General features: G+C 46.2%; 1 protein-coding gene and 1 long non-coding RNA gene across 2 annotated transcripts in view; both read right to left on the minus strand.

Moving 5' to 3' along the window:
* The window catches only part of ADAMTSL1 (ADAMTS like 1), a 447,514-nt gene that overhangs the window by 216,092 nt on the left and 209,586 nt on the right, over nt 1-21,836 (minus strand). The gene's annotated exons all lie outside the window — the stretch shown is intronic.
* LOC117060615 lies at nt 11,480-13,675 on the minus strand. Its single transcript, XR_004428012.1, has 2 exons — nt 13,572-13,675; nt 11,480-11,617 (listed from the first exon to the last, which is right to left on the minus strand). It is a non-coding gene; the product is annotated as an uncharacterized LOC117060615 (long non-coding RNA).

The raw sequence follows: 21,836 nt of genomic DNA on the forward strand, positions 1-21,836 counted from the left end.
AGTTATATTTGTTTTATGGGACAGTTTGGATTTATTGCATGTTGCACATAATCTCCGGTCTTATTTCTTCAGTTCTCCCGGATTTTATCTCAGGACGCCTTACGTTATCACCCTCCCCTTCCTTCCACTGCGAAACTATTACTATTAATAATAATAATAATAAAACCCAAACCACACTCAGTGCACCACCCTAATAAATGGTGGGTGCTTTGGAAGAGATTTCAAGTAGGTAATAAAGACAAAAATGGAAACTCGGCAAAAAATTAATGTAGTGTAGAATCGGGGAACATACCGCTTATTGCTTCTACACAAAAATAGCAGTCGGAACCCATTTATGAGGTATAATTCACAGGTGGTGAAGCTATTAGCAAGCGCTGCATATGCTTGCCACAGAGATGGAATAAATCTTGCACTCATACTTCTTGCACAGCTTTCTCGCTACCGTGTCTTGCATCCCACCCTCCTGATGATGAAGCTTTCTGATTTACCCGCAACTATTTGGGGTTATTTTTACAATGAAATTAAAGCATGTTCTGCTCTGGCGGCGGCTGCAGCAGCAACGGTAGGGATGTGAAAGGAAACTTAAATCATTGCGCTGAAAGAAATTCGAAAAACGCCTATCAATTTTCTGAGAATTGCAAAATGCATTCTGCAGGCGCTATGGTCACTACAACTGCATTCGGGGCCAAAGCTCGCCGTCATGCAGTCATTCTTGTGGGAATTTGCATACAAAACAGCCAGTATGACAGTGTTGACAGACTATCAGAAATGGAACTAGGGAAGATCCTGTTCCTTCGGGGATCTACCTGGATATCCTTGGGCAAAGATCTCTCAACCTCTTGCCTAATTTCATAGCTTACATATTTAAAAATCCTGGCACCTTAGCAGAGCTTGGAGGGTGGAGCCCACAGAAGAACACCTTGTTGTACTCAAGATGCACAGTTATTACATGTGCTCACAAGTCTCCTGCCATCAAGGAATACAATGCATGAATGGTATCAGCTTCCCCACAGATCAACACAACACAATCCATTTGCACGCAGAGCGCATAAGTCAAGACAGCAATCACAGATGATGCTTCAACTCACACAACACATGTATGTGTTTTATGGCTAAGGAATGTGCCATATAGGAAAACATGCATGGACTTTCCATCCTCAGCCTCTCATTCGTTAACACAAATGCATGCACAAAGGACAAGACTGAGGGCACTTCCAGACTATCTCTATTCCGTCACATGCCGCTAAAGTTTGTACAATTAAAGCTGCTTTGGAGTTCTCACGCAACTATCTGAAGAAGTGTGCATGCACACGAAAGCTCATACCAGGAACAAACTCAGTTGGTCTCTAAGGTGCTACTAGAAAGAATTTTCGATTTTGTTGCAACTAGCCTGCTTCTCTGAAAAGTCAGCCTCTTTGCTATCAGGAAAGTGAATGGAAAATGTGGGATCAAATGTGCCTGACACCATGTCACCTAACCTCCCAGCAAGCTAATCCGAATGCTTGTTCAATAAATAGCTGGCATGGTCTAAACCTCCCCACAAACTTTGTGCAAACAGTTCAGGATGATTGCCGAATAAAAAGGTCATCCGAATGTGACCCGAGACCCAGTTTTTTCTTCCCTCACATATACACTAACACTGCCTGAACCAGATGCCTGTATGCATGCTTGGTAGGGGCAGGGCCTTCTTGGTGGCTGCTCCCAGACTTTGGAACCCCCTCCCTAGAGAAGTTAGTCTGGCTCCCCACCCCCGTTGTCCTTCCGCTGGCAGGCAAAGACTTTCTTATTCCAACAGCCTTTGGGGAACTGACTGCTTCGAATGAAAGAGCTGGTGCTATGCTGTTTTTATTGTAATTATCTGTATGTCTTTAATAGACCTCAGAGAGAGCAAGAGGGAGATGCTGAATGATATAAATGTTTAATTGTTTTTCCTATTATTTCTTTTCTATGTTTTTAGCTGTTCCTATTTCATCTGTAATCCAATTTGAGTCCCATCCAAGTTTTTGGTCATCACTGCCTCCTGTGGCAGTGAGTTCCATAGTTTAACTGTGTGAAGGAGTACTTTCTTTTATCTGGAATCTTCAAACATTCATCTTCCAGTGCTATGGGAGAGGGAGAAAAACTTTTCTCTATTCACTTCCTCCATGCCATGTACCATTTTATAACCTGCTATCTTGCCACCTGCCCTTTCATTTAAAACAGTCGGTTCCCTGAAGCCTGTGGGAATAAGCTCCCACACAAACAACATGTCAAGGAAATCAATATATTTTCTATCGGCTGGGAACGATTTATTGAGGTGCATAGGATCGTAGGAGCTCACACCTGCAGTCTGAGGTGGTTTCCTGTCTCATGTACTGTTTGACCAACACCCTTTAATAATCTACGCAGAGCCGTCTCATCCATTGGGGCTGGTGGCGCGGCGCACCAGGGCGCAATGGCCTGGAGGGCGCCTACGCCCTCCAGCCCCGCTGGCAGCGCCTGCCGGCAGCGCCCTCTGACTCCCGGCAAGGGAGCTGGCCGGCCACGCCACGCCCTCTGGCTGCCCAGCAGAGCACAGGAGCTCTGCGCGCCCTTCCAGCGCTTCCGGGACGGGAGGCGAGGGCAGCCGGCTCGCGCTCCGCACGCAGCCGCCCGCCCGCCCGATGCAGCGCGAGCTGCCCAGCAGCGCCGCGCCGTCCAGCTGCGCGCAGGAGCGCGAGCCGGCCGCCCTCGCCTCCCATCCCTGAAGCGCTGGAAGGGCGCGCAGAGCCCCGCGCCGCTCCAGCGCCACGCCCCTCATCCCCCGCTTGCCCACCCCCCTCCCAAGGGGCGGCAAGCGCGGGAGGGAGGCGGCGGAGAGGCGGCATGGCGGGGGCGCCGGAGGGATAGCCGCGCCAGGGCGGCAGATCCCCTTAAGACGGCTCTGAATCTACGCTAGACCTCTTTGATTGTCTTAAGAAGAAGAAGAAGAAGAAGAAGAGGAGGAGGAGGAGTTTGGATTTGATATCCCGCTTTATCACTACCTGAAGGAGTCTCAAAGCGGCTCACATTCTCCTTTCCCTTCCTCCCCCACAACAAACACTCTGTGAGGTGAGAGGGGCTGAGAGACTTCAGAGGAGTGTGACTAGCCCAAGGTCACCCAGCAGCTGCATGTGGAAGAGCGGGGAAGCGAACCCGGTTCACCAGATTACGAGTCTACCACTCCTAACCACTACACCACACTGGCTCTCTTAGTGACTTATTTAAAGGTTTGCAGGATTCTTCTCATCACTGCTTCCTCAGATACCTCCGGCATAGCAGTGCTTTAGATCAGTGTTTCCCAAACTTGGGTCTCCAGCTGTTCCCGTACTACAGTTTCCACCATCCCTGACTGGTATTGCTAGCAAGGAATGGTGGGAGTTGTAGTACGGCAACAGCTGGAGGACCCAAGTTTGGGAAACACTGCTTTAGATAAATGCCTTTTTTTGCCCAGTGGATACGGTTTTAATCTCCTGATTCTGAACTCAGGTGCAGCAAAGATATCCGAGTGGCGGAGTGCACGAGATCCGTTTTGGACACGGCTGCTGAAACGGCGCAATATTTCTGAACAGGGATCGTGTGCTGCATAAACAAAGCCATTTGACTGCGTGTGTAAAGAGCAAAGTACAGCGTGCACCTATTCAGCTGGCACAACTGAGTGCCGGACACATACACAAGAGAGTGATCATGGAAAAAGAACATGTGCATTTTTGGAGCAATCATTGGAAAATCCTTCTCTCTGCACAGCTATAAACGTAGAAACAGATGGGCAGACTTAAGAGTGATAGACATATCTGCACAAAAGGGGGGGGGACAGAAGAAAACTTTTCTGAGTTCAGCTGTAAAACAAGGAATTTAAGATTCAGTCCACAGGCTAATTGCACCAATGGTCATCCAAGACTGATAATAGAGATGGGGAACATGAATGGCATGGACTATTGTACTTGACTAGATTCCATGTATAAATTAGGAGGAGGAGGAGAGGAAAGAAATTCTTGAGGGGAGGGGGAAACCCATGTACTTTATTATCATTCCTAGTGTTACTCCTGAAACTACCACAATGGCAGGCAAGAGAGCTAAGGCCCCCTGAAAAGGAGCAGGCAGCAAATGCAAATTTGATTCAATGACTCTTTGACAAGAAGTGGTTTGACTTCAAGTCAGGATGAACATGCGTGTCAAAGAGCAGCCTAAGTCTCCGCCACATTCCCTTTGAGCGAGAAGACTGAAGGCTCCTTGTGTCCATTCTGCATTCTCTAAATGAACATAATGGGCCTTTTAACCCTCTTTGGGCTTTTGTTTTCATTGCCTTATTTCTTCAGCATGTAAAATCTATATAAGGCATCTCTTCTCGCCCCACCGAAAAATACCTGGGTTTGTTGGTCCCCGTCATTGGAATTTTAGGGCTATGGATGTATGTTCATTTTGCAAGCCAAGGCCAAATTCTCCGCTGCTGCAAATCAATGGGGGTCAAATGAGGTCCAGTGGTCTGCATCTGGTTCCTGAAGCATCAATATTAGTGGTCAGATTATGGCAGGCAAGCTCTTTCCATCCCTGTTACCTCAGGTGAATCTCTTTCATCAATGGCCTCCCAACCTTATCAACCATAATTTAAGCAGCAGGCTTTATCTGTGTGTACACACATTACACGACAGGAACTCCATGCATTATTGATCAAGGCGTGGTTAAAAAAAGAAATGTTTAGTTTCTCTTATCTTCCGCACACACACCCTCACAAAAAAGGGGGGGGGGGAAATCCCTGCATTTTTATAATAAAAACTTCATTGAATTGTTATCCTACAACTCCTCATCCGCCCCATGAAGGATCCCCTCCCCCGAAATTACACTCATTCCTCAATATGTCCATTTGAGTGTGTCCAAGTGGCTTAGACTGAGCTTCATGGTTGAGGGAGACGTGAACCTGGGTCTTACTAGCCCAACCACGGTGCTACATGGGTTTTCATTCAGGTTTTTTGCATTCTTGTGGATACTGAATGCCAACAGTGCCCTTCAGCTCTCTATATTGGACCAACAGGCCAAACCCTACGCCAAAGGATAAATGGACATAAATCTGACATCAGGAAACACAAGACAGAGAAACCAGTAGGAGAACACTTCAGTCTCCCAGGACTTTCTATACAAGATCTCAAAGTAGCTGTCTTACTACAAAGGAATTTCAGAAATAGACTGGAAAGAGAAGTGGCTGAATTGCAACTCATTACCAAACTTAAAACCATGGAGAGACCTGGTCTGAACAAAGACATTGAATTCTTATCTCATTATACATGACAAAGCTATCTTTAGCCATCTCACCCCTTGCCTTTCCCTGTAAGACCAATTGCAGCCGTTAAGAGTCGTCAACAGGTTTTCCACACCCATCAGCCAATCCCCCATTCCCACCACCCTTCTGAGTAATACCCCTCCCCACCCTCTCACTATATATAAGGGTCTGGTGACTTCTGTTTCAGTGTATCTGAAGAAGTGTGCATGCACACGAAAGCTCATACCAAGAACAAACTTAGTTGGTCTCTAAGGTGCTACTGGAAGGATTTTTTTTATTTTTTATTTTGTTTTGACGGAGGAAAATGTTCACCCCTGACAAATCAGTCACACAAATGTTTCTTCAATTGATTAGAACACACACACACATCCTTTTTTTACAACTTATTTATTTATTTTTGGTGCATCTGGATTGGCAGTTTTTAACACACACACACACACACACACACACACACACACACAGAGAGAGAAACCACAATCTGCTACTGATATTTACTCACAAAAGGGGTCTAATTTATCCCTGGGATCTGTTAGCATGTTCACTTTAAACTCTGGAACTTCAAGCCCCTCCCTCCCCATTATGTACTTCATCAAGCAGTTTCCAGTTATTTCACAACTGATCTGGAGAAAGTCTCATGCTGTGCCTCTTTCTTGGTCACTTTCCTGTCTTCCCCCCTTTCATTTTTGGAGCAAGCGACTTGCAGAGCTGCACCTGTGCAGCTACTCAGAAGGAAACAGTAGTAGTCGGCTAATTCTTTTAGCAGAAGCTAAACCTGGCTACCTACCAATTCTCTTCAAGATTCCCTCCCGGCCAATTTTTGGCAATCTATATCAAATTAAGTGCATGTGCATGGATGGAAACAATTGCAGAAATACATTGATTAATAAACCTGAATCCACATCCCCACAAGGAAGATCTGTATATGCACAGAAAAACACAAGTATGTGTTTTACAACAACAACAGCAACGGTGAAATTAAAAGCAACAAAGAAGGCCACCTGGACAATCCTGCGCTCCATATCTCCTTATTTCTAAAATTAATTACTTGTTAGCCTCTTGGGTTGCAAGTTCAGGCCCTGTTGCATAACAAAGCAATGCGATGATGATGATGATTATTATTATTATTTAAAAAGTTAATTAAAATTTATTGGGTTGAGTCCCCTGATCATAGCTGTCAACTTTTCCCTTTTTTAAAAGGGAAATTCCCTTATTCCGAATAGGATTCCTTGCAAGGAAAGGGAAAAGTTTACAGCTATGCCCCTGATAGATTTTTGCAGGGCCAGGTACCTCCTTTTGTATGATGGTTTGTAGTTCTCGATCTGCATGCAGTGGGACTTTCAGAGGTTGAGCATGGCCAGCCCTCTTATGAGCAGCACAGTGACTCAATGGACCAGATGATGCTAAATCACAGCTCCGCTCCTGCTCAGAAAGAATGTCACGGGGGCAGGAGAGACAGAACATCAGTGCCTCCCTCCCGCCAGAGCTGGTGCAATATTTGCAGGGTTCCCCCATCTCAACTCCTTTTTGCTGGTGGCAGCATATTTGCATATCAGCCACAATAAAGCCTACATTCCTATGAACTAACATATGTGAAGAGTTTCCACTGAACTCTGTGTCAGCATCACTGAAATTTGGAATTTTTACAAGAATGAAGGAGGCTGGAGGTCCTGGCACTCACGAGGTCAGTGGTGAAATCTAATGTCTGGAATTCCTTTGCTTCTAACCAGAGGTGGGTCTGGTAGACTTCTCCAAGAGGCTGGATGTGGCCCTGTTGCTGCTGCTGCTGCTGCCCTCAGCTATATGCTGTGGCAGGCAGAATGCTAAATTATCTCTTGAGAAACTCAAACATACAGTCTTCACTTACTTCAGTGCCACTTCACACATTGCATTCTTAGGTGTTTAGTATATACTTCAAAGTATGCATGAAACAAACACATGCATCCTGTAAGTCCTCTCCATGGGAAAGTATTCTCAGTGGCTTCTGTTCCTTCTTGAGCGTGCTTGTTGTTGTTTAGTCGTTTAGTCGTGTCCGACTCTTCGTGACCCCATGGACCAGAGCACGCCAGGCACTCCTGTCTTCCACTGCCTCCCACAGTTTGGTCAGACTCATGTTGGTAGCTTCGAGAACACCGTCCAACCATCTCATCCTCTGTCATCCCCTTCTCCTTGTGCCCTCCATCTTTCCCAACATCAGGGTCTTTTCCAGGGAGTCTTCTCTTCTCATGAGGTGGCCAAAGTATTGGAGCCTCAGCTTCAGGATCTGTCCTTCCAGTGAGCACTCAGGGCTGATTTCCTTCAGAATGGATAGGTTTGATCTTCTTGCAGTCTATGGGACTCTCAAGAGTCTCCTCCAGCACCATAATTCAAAAGCATCAATTCTTTGGCGATCAGCCTTCTTTATGGTCCAGCTCCCACTTCCATACATCACTACTGGGAAAACCATAGTGTACACCTGGTGACAAAAACATGTTTGCTTCTACGTGTGCAAAGGATATTAGCATTTCAGGGTGTTAATCATCTGTCATCAACATACTCCCAAAGCGGTGGTACCTCTTCTTGGACACATCTATGTGAGCTTATTGGGTGGTGAGACTGAAATACACCCATGCTGCCCATCTGATTCCAGGCAATAGGTCAGTGTTCACGGCAGGATTTTCAGTATAATAAGGGCAGCCACCAAGGGACCCATCATGTTCTGTGCTTGCATTCACACCTTTTCACAATCTGATTGCTTTGCTATTTACAGCTGTTCCAGTGTCGTTCCCCTCCTCCCCTTCCTGGCCATGTGCTTCTTCCTGAGTATTGTGACCCTAGCCAATTGGGGCAATCATATCATCAACGGGATGACATCATGATTTGGCTGTATGTTACACGACAAAGCCCATTCAGAGTGAGGACAGGGCGCATTGCCCTCACTCTGGCTAAGCAGACACTTCTGCTACTGTTTATACCGCCTGACAAACCAACTGAAAATGGTATCTTGTTGCTAAAGCCTTATTTGATTCCTGGCAGCCACAATGCTGTGTGTGCCGTTCTGGTCCCCAACTGGCATGTGGTGAAGATGTGATGATTCTAGTGCCAGGATAAAGAACTGATGCATTCTACACTACTACTGCAGACCACACAATTCCTGCCATTTCTGGAACTATGGCCCATTGTTTTATACAGGATGAAAGTATTGAAGACAATGGCTCTAGGGAAGAAGATGTACCACAGCAAACACGTTATCAGAGATTAAAAACCTTAACCTAGGATGCGGTCCTTGGTGAAAGCAGCAGAGCAATTACTCCAGCACACAGTAGGATGGCTTTTGATCAAGCTGGGCTAAGCTGCCCCTTTACTTCCCATTTTGCATTATGCAGAAATATGAAAAAATGGTGCTATTCAGACTAGAGGTGGAGTGAAGTAAAGGATTAGGGACATGTCTGGAACTTCCACACTCCATCTGCCTGTTCAGACTCTGAGCATCTCTTGTAGTAGGGGAAAGGGGGCTTGCAAAACAAGGCAGTGAAGAGTGGGGCAACAGCAACCCCATCTAAAATGAATGCACACTTTTGGCCTACAGCAAGAATGGGGAACCTGTGGCCCTCCACAGATGGGCTACAAATCCCATAACCCTTGACCATTGGCCATGTTGGCTGGGACTGGGACTTCTAGAGGACCACACAGGTTCCCCATCCTTGGCTTGGAGGATGGCAACCCCAGACACTAATCCCGTTGTACCCATTTTGCTTACATAACCACAATCCATTCAGGTTCTTGACCTTCGGTCTCTATGGACTCATGCACGCCAGCTTTCCATGCTCCTAGTTGCAGCACGTAACCAGAGGCACGGGAAATGTTCACACAAAAATTGCAAAACCTTTCCCCTCTGAGACATGTCCTATGCTCATCTTGGGAAGCTAGCCATGTACAACCAAGGCTCCTGTCTGCTTTGTGTGATCTACATGTGGTCTGACTCATTCAGCGTACTGAGGAGGTGATAGTTTTTCCCCCTGATCCTTGCATACAGAGGTGTCTGCAAGTGTCAGCTACAGTCTATTCTCCAGCAAATCCATAGTGACAGCTCTCCATACATGGAAGTTATCAGGGATATGCTAGAATTGACAGCAAATATATTTCTTTTTTTAATGTGGGCCTGCACCAATAAAATGAGAGTTACAAGGCCCAGATGCAATTGAGGAGGGGTCAGGCTTGGATCCAGGCTGAGGGGCCCTTCAGAATAGTGCCCTTCACTGAGCCCTAACTGGCTTACCTGGAGGCAGGCAACAGGGATGGCACTGCTAGGTGGCTGTGTTTAGCCACTCATTTTAACTCCTCACAGCCTTCCAAAGGCATGCTACCTCAAGTGAATTGTGTATCGAGGACCTCAAGTCACCCCCCAATGAATTGACACAGGAGACATAATTTTTGTTTGGGTTTTTGGCAAAAATTTAGGCCACAACTTTATTTAAATACAAATTCGGTGAGTGGTTGCGTAGGCATTGGTTCAGACTACTGTCCTACTGGGACAGAGGCTGGCCTAAAACCAGCGATTGGGAGAATGCCGCTGAGGAGAGTTAAGGAGCGGGGGGAAACAACGCTTCCCTCTCCCCATGGTCCCAGGGACTCGACCACGGCCCTAACCCCTACCGGGGGCTCGGACAAAGCATAAGAGTCGCCGGATTCCTTTAACGGAATTCCCAGCATCATCATGATTCTGGATGGGCACCGCCCAATCCAGCAATCCACACAGGAACCAATGCCTAACCGCCAACCTTACAAGTTGTGACAAGTTGCTACTGCAGTAGGCAAACCAAATGGCAACAGCCAATCAGCCAAATGGACAAATTCCTACTGGGCCTCTGCCCCAAAGCAGACGACCCCATGACAGGCAGTTGCAAGGTCAAGCGCAGAGGCCTAAAAACAAAAGGGGGGGGGGCGAGATGGGTGATCAGAAGCCGAAGCCAAGAGAAGGATCACCCTGCGTGCGGAGGAATATATAGGATGCTAAGCTGTCCATCACAAATTGCTATATCTAGCTTTGCCCAGCAACACCTCTCTGCCCTATAGCTGCTAAGGCGGGCTACCGGCCCCACCCCCACAGGAAGGGATGTGTCTTGCCAGGTCCCGATCGCAACATGTGCTCTTACTCATGGTAGAACCCGATTTGTGGGAAATTGAAATGGTGCCTGGACTAAACCACCCAGTGCTGCTTAGAGTGCCAGACTGGGTATAAAACAAAAACAAGGCCACCCACTCACAGCCTCCTTTTGCTCTTAAAAATGGGCCCCTACCCTCTGTTTTATTAATGATTGGGGCAGACATCTACCAAAGAGAGGGATTTGCTTCTGGTGCTTCTGGTGTGGCCCTCATCTGACATCACAAGCTGCTTAGGGATCAACAGGTATGGGTGTACTCAGCTCCGATACCTTCCTAGTTGACTTTATCCAGGTAGCTGTGCATACTTAATGTAACCTTGTTTTTTTGTTTTGTTTCTTGTTGCAAGCCACACCTGCAAGGCAAAGGTGACCTTTTTTTGTGTGCGGTGCTATGCAGACCAGAACTAAAAACCAAGCACAATATGCCCTATTCTCCCGCATAAATTAATGCTGAGCTGAGGTCGGGCGACTTACTTTAAAGGGAGGAGCCAGAGACCTGCAGGTTTCTATAATCTATATCCTGTTCTTGGTGTCCCTCCGTAATTCACTCATTCCTCACACTTGATTTAAGGGAACTCTTTTAGAAGGGGAACGGAAGTCATGATTCACACGCATGCACACACTCCATAAGTGCTGGCTTATTAATCCCCTAATTAAGTTCTCTCTTGTCTTCAACTCTCTTTTAAATTTCTTGTTCCATCTCATTCCACCCATAAAGATCTTTGAAACCAAACAGCGAAGCATAAAGCTGCCTGCCTGCCAAAATGCATATATTAATTTGCAGGGGGGGGGTGTAACATAGTCTTCCCCATCACTCATCGTTTTATTGTGCTTTACTCGGTGTGCTTTGAAATGCACTGGGGCAAGAAAAAAAAATAGTGCATTTTTTTTTGTACCTTTTGAGACTGCATCCCTCTCCCCTTCCCCTTTTCCCCTATAACTTACCTGCAGGCACAAATTAAGTTTTATTTGGTGGTGAATGGGGAAACTATTTTAAAAATAAAGAAATCCCAGTTCAACCCGCCCAACTCAAACTGGTATAGCATTAAAGAATAATGCATAATGGTTGGCAGCAGAGAGTACTATTTATTTTAGTGAACTGAGAAACGAGTGCCTAATTCGCAAGTAATTGAGATTTGGTTTAGGTATGTTCTGAGGATGAAGCCAAATCACGCTGCTTCAACTCTTGCTTCAGTCAGTCCTAGAATACCCCAAAAACCAAAACAAAGCTTTCAAATTGTGTATAAAGCAGGGATCGATTTTAAGAGAGAAAGGGGCATGTGATTGAGGCATGGTGAACTCACCTGTTGCCCACAGTCTCCCACCGACAGCTTATTGGGGAATGGCAGTGGGGAGGTCTGCTGCGGGAGAAGGAGGGTTTAGCACCCCTTTTTTTGCTCTCAAAAACTGGCTCTTGGTGGGGTGGGTTAAAATTGCACGATTTGGCAGGGCAACGCAGAGTAACAATTATGCAAGTCTATCACAAGTGTGATCCAAATATAATACTCTTTCTCTTGCTTCTGGGATGAATCCAGAAAGGAAGAAAGAGCCTCGCTCTTTTGACTTGCAGAGCCAGAAGGATGAAGATTTCTTTACAAATCACTATGGCATAATGCGCACAGCCCTTTACAGTGTAAAAGAAGCAAAAGAAAGGCCCCTGCCCCAAGGAGCTTGCAAACGACCCTTGGTGGATGGAAGGGATTACTCAGTGACAAGAGAAATGCACTGATGTGTTCTGGCACTGAAAACAGGTACTGGGGGTTAAAAAGCCCTGGATAAGCCTGACCAGCCACCCATTCCTGCCACATTTATACTAGTGATTTGTAATAGTTTACACATCTTATCTTAAAAACGAATGTTGATATGCACAATGAAATAATATGTGCATAACAAGCGCAAAGATTTGGGGACAGTGGCATGTACAATATCATGCACAACACGTTGGCAAAAAATAAGTTTGCCCATAAAAGTGATAGTTGGTATAAGCAGTAGAGTTGTCAATAATTACAATGACAAACAGTAACCCGGTTTAGTCTAGATAAGCAGCCATCTGTAGGAAAGTATTTACAGTACAAGTGAAGTGCAGTGTCATAAACCTGTCACAGAGAAAGAGTGAGTCAGCAATAAGCTTTCAAATAACTCGTGGACCTTAGTGTGCCATAGCAAGCTTAATTCGTATTGATAGACAGGTTGGATTTTCCTTGAACCACACCAGAAACAGTACTATTGACGTTGAAATGTCATTTCTGCCTCTCTTCCCCACCCCACCCCGCCCTTGCATTTGCGAAATCCTTCACACGGACAACTCCATTCCTAGTCCCGGACCAACTTTAGCTCTTCTTGCAAAAAGATCAGCGTGAACGAGTCAATTATTCCAAATCACCAGAAGTGATTTGAAAACAAACAAACAAAACAAACAAACAAACAAACACAAAAGACACACGCAGCATGCAAGAGCATATCTTTTCAGGATTGTGAGCGACGCTTTTGGGAACGTGAGGGAGGGTAGGGAGGAGGGGTAGTAACCTACGGGGGAGAATTTGCAACCGATCCTTCCCTTTTAACACCCCCAAGCCAACTCGCAAAAGAATTTCACCCGTCATTTTCATATCTGAAAAGTTTCGTCTGGCTGAAATAACGCGCGCTTAAGGCCATCAACCGGGCAGGATCCCTGGCACCGTGGAGAGGGAAGCAGCAGCTAAGTTTGCGCGAGAATCTTGCAGTGATCAGAGATCAGTGCACTCCTGCGGTAGCAGGGATAGATTCTCCAGTCGCTTTGCGGGGCATGCTTTTCTCTCCCTCTCGCAGAGTGGGAGAAATGGTTATTTTAAGAGGAGAGGAAAGAACGGCATCCCTTCCAGAAAGAATGCCAGGCACATCCTTGACCACAGAACTGGATGTCAGGAGGGCTTCCCTCCAGGACCCAGAAGTTCCAGGGGGCACCAGAGGCGAGCCCAGCACCCTGTACCCGCCTTTAAGCCCCTGCCACCTAACGGGACCTGCCCTGCGAGGCTGGGATCTCCGCGAGAGCCGCCTCGCTTGGAAGGAGTCGCGGCGCGCTCTCCTCGCCTAAGTTCTCCAGTCATTGCAAGGGAGGAGAGACCATCCCGCAGCCGCCGCCGCTGCTTTAGTAAAAGAGAAGAAAGGGCATTTACCAGGAGCAGGGAAGCCAGGAGCAGAGCGACAGCTGTTGCCCGGCGGCACCATTCCATGCTTGGATCCTTGCCGGGATCTCAGTCGGTCAGGCAAGAGGCACTGAGTGAGCGGCTGCGGCTGCTAAGCGGCTCTCCTGCCTGCCTGCTGTCAGGGTGGCGGGGCGCTAGCGCTTGAGCCGCTGCCTATCCTCTTCCATCCGCCGCGCTCACATTTCCCGAGCGAGGACTGGGCGAGAGCAGGGGCTGATCTGCATGGAATCTCTCTCCGAACAGGCAGGCAGCCAATCAGGCTCGGGCTAATCAGACATGCCGAATAACAAAAGGGGGGGAAAGGGGGTCCCGGACAACTTGGATAACTTGGAGAAGGAAGGAGGGAGAGGCAGAGAGAGGGGTGGAAGGAGAGAGGGAGCGTGGCAGAGCCTGGAGAGGAGGAGTGCTTGCTTTGCTTGGAAACTCTGGCAATAGCTCGTTGCTTGCGTTTAGAAACCCAGCAAGGTAGCTTTTTAGCTCTCTTTCTGCGCGCACATTGTTCCGTTCAGGAGGGGAAACTTAATCCCTGTCAATATATAACACATGCCGTTAAGGGGGACACGAATCAGAAGAGGCAGAAATCTTTCAGGGAGGAAAATAAATCCTCCTCCAAATATGCTCCCGTGTTCTTTGTAGGCACACGTACTGCAACCCCCACCCCCCCCCAAAAAAAACCATGGCAGGCCAGCCAGCCAGTCATAAAGAAAGCTTGCTTGTCCAAAAGCATATAAATCTGGGGCTGGCCCTCAGTACCACCAGCAGCACACCAAACGTGGATGGGAGCTGGTTGTTTCGTTAAGAGGTTCATCTCGGAAAAGCGACCCTGGAGATCAAAGGGTCAAGAAGCGAGAACCATCCATATCTCGACAAGGTGGCAGGAAAGGGAAGGAACAAGACCATAATAAGTGCAGTCCATGGGTGCTCTTTATTAGATTCTTTCCGGGGGTGGGTTCATTGCAGAGGAAATGTCTAGCACACACATTATTTACATAATAAAACATGGAGTGTTTACATGTTTACTAGGCCGTGCCCTTTCTTGCTCTACTCACTAACCCCACTGCCCTGCAATTTCCCACACCAACCTCCCAGAGCCAGGGCCGTCTTAACCATTGAGCCTACTGGCGCAAGGCACCATGGCGCAATGGCCTGGAGGGTGCTTCCGCCCTCCAGCCCCGCCGGCAGCGCCCGCCAGCAACACCCTCCGGCTGCCCAGCAGAGCACGGGAGCGCAAGTTCGCTGGCTGCGCCAGGGCGCCTGATATGCTTAAGACGGCCCTGCCCAGAGCTTCCCCTTTCCTGCAACTACTAAATTCACTTTTTGCCTTTCCAACCCAATTTCTGAAGCTGCTTCTATTCTGCAGCCCTGCTTTGCACCCCTGTTTTCACCTCCCCCCTCCTGCCCATGCCGTCTCCTCCTCCCCTCTCCTTTTGTGTAACCTCCCCTTGCACACAGACCCCTCACACACATTGCAACCACTAAGCACCGTTTCCATCTTCTGTCCAATTAGGAAACCACCCCCTCCTCTTCTCCAGACTCTTTCTTGCTCCTGCCTTCCTCTTCATCTCCGCTCCCATGCCTTCTACTCCCTCCTTTTTTCAAAAACCCTACTGCACCCAATTTCCCCTCTGTTATGTACTGAGCTGAATCCTAGAACAATAGGATCCAGAATGCAGCAGTCTGATTGGTCCGCAGGAGCCACCCAATCCAGCTCCAGGTAGAAGTGAATCAGCAAAAGCAGCCAATCAGGCTCCTGTAGGAAGTGAATCCGCAACTTGATTGGCCTACAGGAGTAGCCCGGAATTAGCCAATCACGTGGCGCCCATTGTGTAAATAATGTATATATAGCAGATGTTTTGGGGAAAGATTCATTCATTGCTACTATGAGCTGAATAAAGAGCATGAAATTCACACTTGACTCCGAGTATATTTCACCCTCCAACCCCCTTCCCCTTCCTCCTCCTCCTTTTCTCAGCTCTCCCTTCCATGCAAATCACCACAATCTCTATGCCTCATCCTCTCACCTGTTCTGCAGCCCCCTCTGCGCACAACCCCCCTGCTCTCCCCCCACATATATCGGTCACTTTAATAAGTTATATAGGGACCTTGCTGCCTTGGTATAAAAACCCTAGGAAATTCCTCAGCTTTTTAGAATATGTTCTGGTGGACAAGAGGAGAAATGACCATTGGAGGAGTGCAGAGTGAAGAAATGCCATGGTGCATCTATAACAGTGAATAGGGATGCGGGTGGCACTGTGGTCTAAACCACTGAGCCTCTTGGGCTTGCCAATCAGAAGGTCGGCGGTTCAAATCCCCGCAATGGTTTCCATTGCTCTGCCCCAGCTCCTGCCAACCTAGCAGTTTGGAAGCATGCCAGTGCAAGTAGATAAATAGGTACCGCTGCGATGGGAAGGTAAACAGTGTTTCCGTGCGCTCTGGTTTCCATCACGGTGTTCCGTTGTAGCAGAAGCGGTTTAGTGCTGGTGGCCACATGACCCAGAAAGCTGTCTGCTGACAAACGGCGGCTCCCCCGGCCTGAAAGTGAGATGAGTGCCACACCCCATAGTCGCCTTTGACTGGACTTAACCGCCCAGGGGTCCTTTACTTTTTACCTTTATAACAGTGAAGCCAGATGCCTTCATTTGCCCCACCTGCAATAGAATATGTCTCTCCTGTATTAGTCTCTACAGCCACTGCAGGCGCTGTGTAACACTCCCAACGCTTTGACTTTACCCCCAATGGCAGACGGGTGGCAACAACAGCAATTCTAGTAAGCCACTTTATATGGGCTGAAATGAGCGCAAGAAGATTGGAAGAAATTCAGAGAATATTTAAAGAATCGTGAAAAATTAGATATTTGAAGCAGAATCAGTGAATATAATATGGCTTAAGTTATAAGATGTTCGAGTAAAATAGTACATTAGAAGCAATGTTGATGAAAGATGTATGTTTAATTGATTGTGGTAATAAGTTAGATAATATGAAGTAAGTTAGTTATTGGAAATGGTAATAAGAATAATGTTGATTGAAATTAGTTACAAAGTTACTAAAGTAAAATTAAAACTGAACGCAGTAGAGAGAACGGGGGAAGTCCCCTATTTAAGATTTAAAATTAGAATTTAATCAATAAGCTTATATTGTTCCTGTGTTTGAGCGTTAGGTATGTATAAGTTTTCTTTCTTTGTTTTTTATTTTTTAGTTTGATATTGTATTTGTAGTGTTTTAATTGTATTTGTGTGATGTATTTTGTGTTTTGTTGTTTAATGTGGAAAATGAATAAAAACCTTTAAAAAAGAAGAAAAAAAAAGAAATGAGATCTGCTGAGATAGGTGCATGAAAGCTTCTGCCTCAATAAGGCTACAATCTTAACCCCACTAACCAGAGAGTAAGCCCCACCGAACAAAATTGGAGTTAATTCTGAGTAGAAATGTATAGGTTTGCGCTGGTGTACTTTTGCCACAGATTTGGCAATATACTTCAACAGAAAACTGGGTGGGAAAAGTGCACAGATGGAAAGATTAAAAGGTCTTAAGAGACCTACTGTTATAGGATTGGCGGAGTGGGGTGCCTAGTCTGGGTTTTTATACCTGTAAAATGGGATTCTGTTGGAAGAAGCCAGTGTGGTGTAGTGGTTAAGAGTGGTAGACTCGTAATCTGGGGAACCGGGTTCGCATCTCCGCTCCTCCACATGCAACTGCTGGGTGACCTTGGGCTAGTCACACTTCTTTGAAGTCTCTCAGCCCCACTCACCTCCCAGAGGTATCTGAAGAAGTGTGCATGCACACGAAAGCTCATACCAAGAACAAACTTAGTTGGTCTCTAAGGTGCTACTGGAAAGAAATTTTTATTTTGTTTTCAGCTCCCAGAGTGTTTGTTGTGGGGGAGGAAGGGAAAGGAGAATGTGAGCCGCTTTGAGACTCCTTCAGGTAGTGATAAAGCGGGATATCAAATCCAAACTCCTCCTCCTCCTCCTCTTCTTCTTCTTAAGCAGTCAGGCGCACATCAATGTTCCTACGCACACTTATGTCCACTACTATACAAGTAGCATACAAGTTTATGAGTTCTTTTCAATAAAATAGGCCTATGCCTGTAAACCTATACTTGCAATAAAACCAAGGCAAAGATTCTCTTCTGCAAAACTCCCCAAAGGCAGGTAACTCATCATCTGCAGCTAATTAAACTGGAGTCTGCATGTGCGCAATTGACAGAACCATCATTGTCCTGTGCGTTGAAGTCAACAGGAATTTTGCATGCAGAAAAAAATGTCAGAAGAAATATATTAGTAGCTGTCAAATGGTGTTGCCTGCAGCCCTCAGACACATAATTTGTCAGCGGGTGTTTTTTTTGTTTTTTTTAAAAAAGATTTATATTTAATAAATAGCGCAACTATCAAATGTAAGAGCTCTGCAGTTGAACACAACTCTGTGCAACACACCCCTGGCTTTAGACTTTTTAGCTGGTTCAGACATAACATTTTCCAGACACAGGAAGATTACTTCTAGAATGGTTTCCATTACCTGGCACATGTACGAATATGTTGTGAATCATGCTTATACCTTCCCACCCCCATACCTGTCTCTCCCTCTGTAAACAGATGGCGGAATCGCTTTTGGCTCACCACAGTGCCGCGATTATGGTTTCACAACTTATAGAACACAGCTAAGGTGTTCTGCCCATTGCAGAAAGACCAAATGAGGTCTGAAGAGATGTGGCAATTATAGGGAGCATGTTGTGCGGCATTTTACTCCAGCTTTTACCACCATGAGGCCACCCATAGTGCTGGTGCTAATTCTACACCAGTTATGTTAGTCGAACATAAAGAAGGCTGATCGCTGAATTATGAAGGCTGATTCTTTTGAATTATGGTGCTGGAGGGGTGGGCAACCTAAGGCCCATGGGCCACAAGCGGCCCACAGGGGTCGTTTAACCAGCTCACAAGTCGCCCCCAACTGAGCTGCCTGCTTGGTGAGTCCCCGTGCGCTACGCTAAACCAGTGCAACGTGGAGACTCGCTTCCACAGTGCCGGAAATTGTGTCCGCACATGATCCAGCCCAAGGAGGGATCTCCGCTGGAGTAAACCTGCCCAGGAAATCATGTCGAACCCTGCTCTTGAGAGTCCCATGGACTGCAAGAAGATCAAACCTATCCATTCTGAAGGAAATCAGCCCTGAGTGCTCATTGGAAGGACAGACCCTGAAGCTGAGGCTCCAAGACTTTGGCCACCTCATGAGAAGAGAAGACTCCCTGGAAAAGACCCTGATGTTGGGAAAGATGGAGGGCACAAGGAGAAGGGGACAACAGAGGATGAAATGGTTGGACAGTGTTCTCGAAGCTACCAACATGAGTCTGACCAAACTGTGGGAGGCAGTGGAAGACAGGAGTGCCTGGCGTGCTCGGGTCCATGGGGTCACGAACAGTCAGACATGACTGAACAACAACAACATGTTAGTTGAAACTCAATCAGGTAAAAAGACAAAGCAGCCATGCTAGTTAAGGGGGGAAAAACCCTGAAGGCGACTGAGGGTGCTTTGATTTCAGTGCTTAGCATTTCTAGATAGAGAAACTCTGTCTCTCTCCAGGGAATCGTCAGCACTGAGAACAGAGTGGACAAGCAGCTTGACTCATCATGCGATAGCTCCTTCATCCTTAGCGCAGACTTTTGGTCCAAGTGCTCTGGAGACCAAAGGTCTTGGGTGAGGAGAACACCTTGAAACAGAGAGGGGCCATATCTCAGTGTGGGGCACACATTTTCTTCACACATTCTGTCAGTCATTTTGATGCGACCTTAGAGAAGCTTCTGAATTAGTATGTCAAGAGTCCCGTCCCCCCCTTTCTAGTGGTTATTTGCTTCTTGCTTCTAATGAAGATCCTTATTTAGTTAAAAAAAGGAACCTTGCCTCTGTTCCTTTGCTTTTCGGCTTTCAGATATTGGAATTGAAGCCGCCTGGCTAGCCATGCCGCCGCAGGCCTGCAGCAAGTTAACGTGAAATGAGCGCAGAAGCAAGAGCGGGTGTCAGAACTGTCTGATGCGTCACTCTAAGCGCTACAGATTTAACAATGCTTGATTGAAAAACCACCTGCCAGGACAGGAGAGAGCTGTTAGCATCAAATGTGCTCTATAACTGGTGGAAATAGTGAACTCTGGAGTTGATCTCCCTGGAGAGAATCATTTACAGTTTTCACTTTGGAACCCACCTGTCTCTTTCTGAATGCTGCACTTTCTTATTTTCTCAGCGTTTTATTTAAACGCCTTTGCTGCGGTGTTAACAGTTGTTATTAAGTTGCCACTCACTACCCATTAGTAAGCAATTAGCGAGCATCCTGCATTGGAGTTCATGCTTATAATCATGGTTTGCATTCATTTGTTTTCGCTTTTATTGGAAGCTGCTCAGAGAACTTCTGTTATTGGACATCATAGAAACGTCGTAAATTAAACAAAGAAACAAATGCTGGATGGATATTTACACAACGCTAAGCTGATGCAGGTGGAAAGGGTGCTTTGACAAATGGGAATCTTTGTGTGTGTGGAACAGAAAGGGCAAAGAAGCCTTTGCCAACCTGGTGCCCTCACCTCCAGACATTTCAGATTACAACTCTGTACTGGGTGGGACTTAATAGTCCAAGATTTCTGGAGGGCCCTGGGTTTGTGAAGGCTAGGGCAAAGAGAGGTGGGGGAAATTCATTGATTGCGAAAGTTGCGCAAATGAAAGGTGATGAGACTGAGAAGACCATAGGGATCATTATAGAAGAAACTCATCTTTACACGAAAGATCAACGGAAGCATGCCCATAGACCAGGGGTAGGCAACCTAAGGCCCGTGGGCCAGATGCAGTCCAATCGCTTTCTAAATCCGGCCCGCGGATGGTCCAGGAATCAGCGTGTTTTTACATGAGTAGAATGTGTCCTTTTATTTAAAATGCATCTCTGGGTTATTTGTGGGGCATAGGAATTTGTTCACCCCCCCCAAATATAGTCTGGCCCACCACAGGGTCTGAGGGACACTGGACTGGCCCACGGCTGGAAAAGGTGGCTGAGCCCTACTATAGACAGTGTTGTGCCCTCCAGGTATGCTGGGTTCCAAGACCCTCTACCAGCATGGTCAATAGTCAAGGATGACAGAAATTGCCACCCATCAATATCTGGAAACCAACATGTTGGCTACCCCTAACATAAGCTATGGGGGGCGGGGAGTTCTTTCTTTCAGAAGATAGTCTTTTAACTCTAACCATATTTACATGAAAATAAAGTTCTTATGGGTTTCATAGGATCTCACATCCAAGGAAATGCATTGAACTTAGATTAGCCACTTATCCTCCTTAAGTTATCGACCAAGAGCTGAACGATGCACACATCAGGTTCATGCAAGGTGGCAAAATCCTATTCTATTCTTCTGAAGGGTGTTGCATGTATGGATTCTTTGTTCACATAGTAGCAGGTTCTGAGTTAGTATAGCTCAGAGGTTTTATGATGTCATCAAGATGGCAAAAACAATCTTTTTCTGATTTAAGCTATAATGTGATCTAAGTGTTGGTCAAATATGATAGCATTGCAAGTAACATTATTAATAAACTGCTGTTATTCTTTCATAGGTAAAATAACAAAGACATTTCTGTGGGGTCACGGACCCACTAGATGAAAAAAGCATGCAACCACAGAAGTGACCTCATCTGGCTGAGAACACACTGTCCACTTCTGTGCTGAAATAGCAAATGTAAGAACCGTGTCACCTTAAATCCCTATGGAAGATGTTGCCAAAAGCAGAAGAAATCAGAAACCACCAAGCAGCTTTAAACCTTGTTAAATTACTTTCAGTGGAACTCCATCATAAGTGCTGCAGCCTGTTTATGATGGGGGAAAAAAGTTTGGGTGCTATGATCACCGAAAGGTAACTATTGAATCTATTACAGCTACAGAATCTAACACAAAGGAACATGCTTGAAAAAATGTACACCTTTTTGAATATCTTGAATTAGCAAAAATGATTGAGACAATTAGGAGACAGCCAACCCAAAAGTATAAAAAAGAACGGGGAATTTATAAAGAATTCTTAATTAAACATTGTCCACAAGTGAAAACCTGATTTAAAAGAAATGCCTTCCAGTAGCACCTTAGAGACCAACTAAGTTTGTTATTGGTATGAGCTTTCGTGTGCAGAAGAAGTGTGCATGCACATGAAAGCTCACACCAAGAACAAAGTTAGTTGGTCTCTAAGGTGCTACTGGAAGGAATTTTTTATTT

This window comes from Lacerta agilis, chromosome 16 (genome assembly GCF_009819535.1).
Source record: "Lacerta agilis isolate rLacAgi1 chromosome 16, rLacAgi1.pri, whole genome shotgun sequence".
Classification (NCBI taxonomy): Eukaryota; Metazoa; Chordata; class Lepidosauria; order Squamata; family Lacertidae; genus Lacerta; species Lacerta agilis.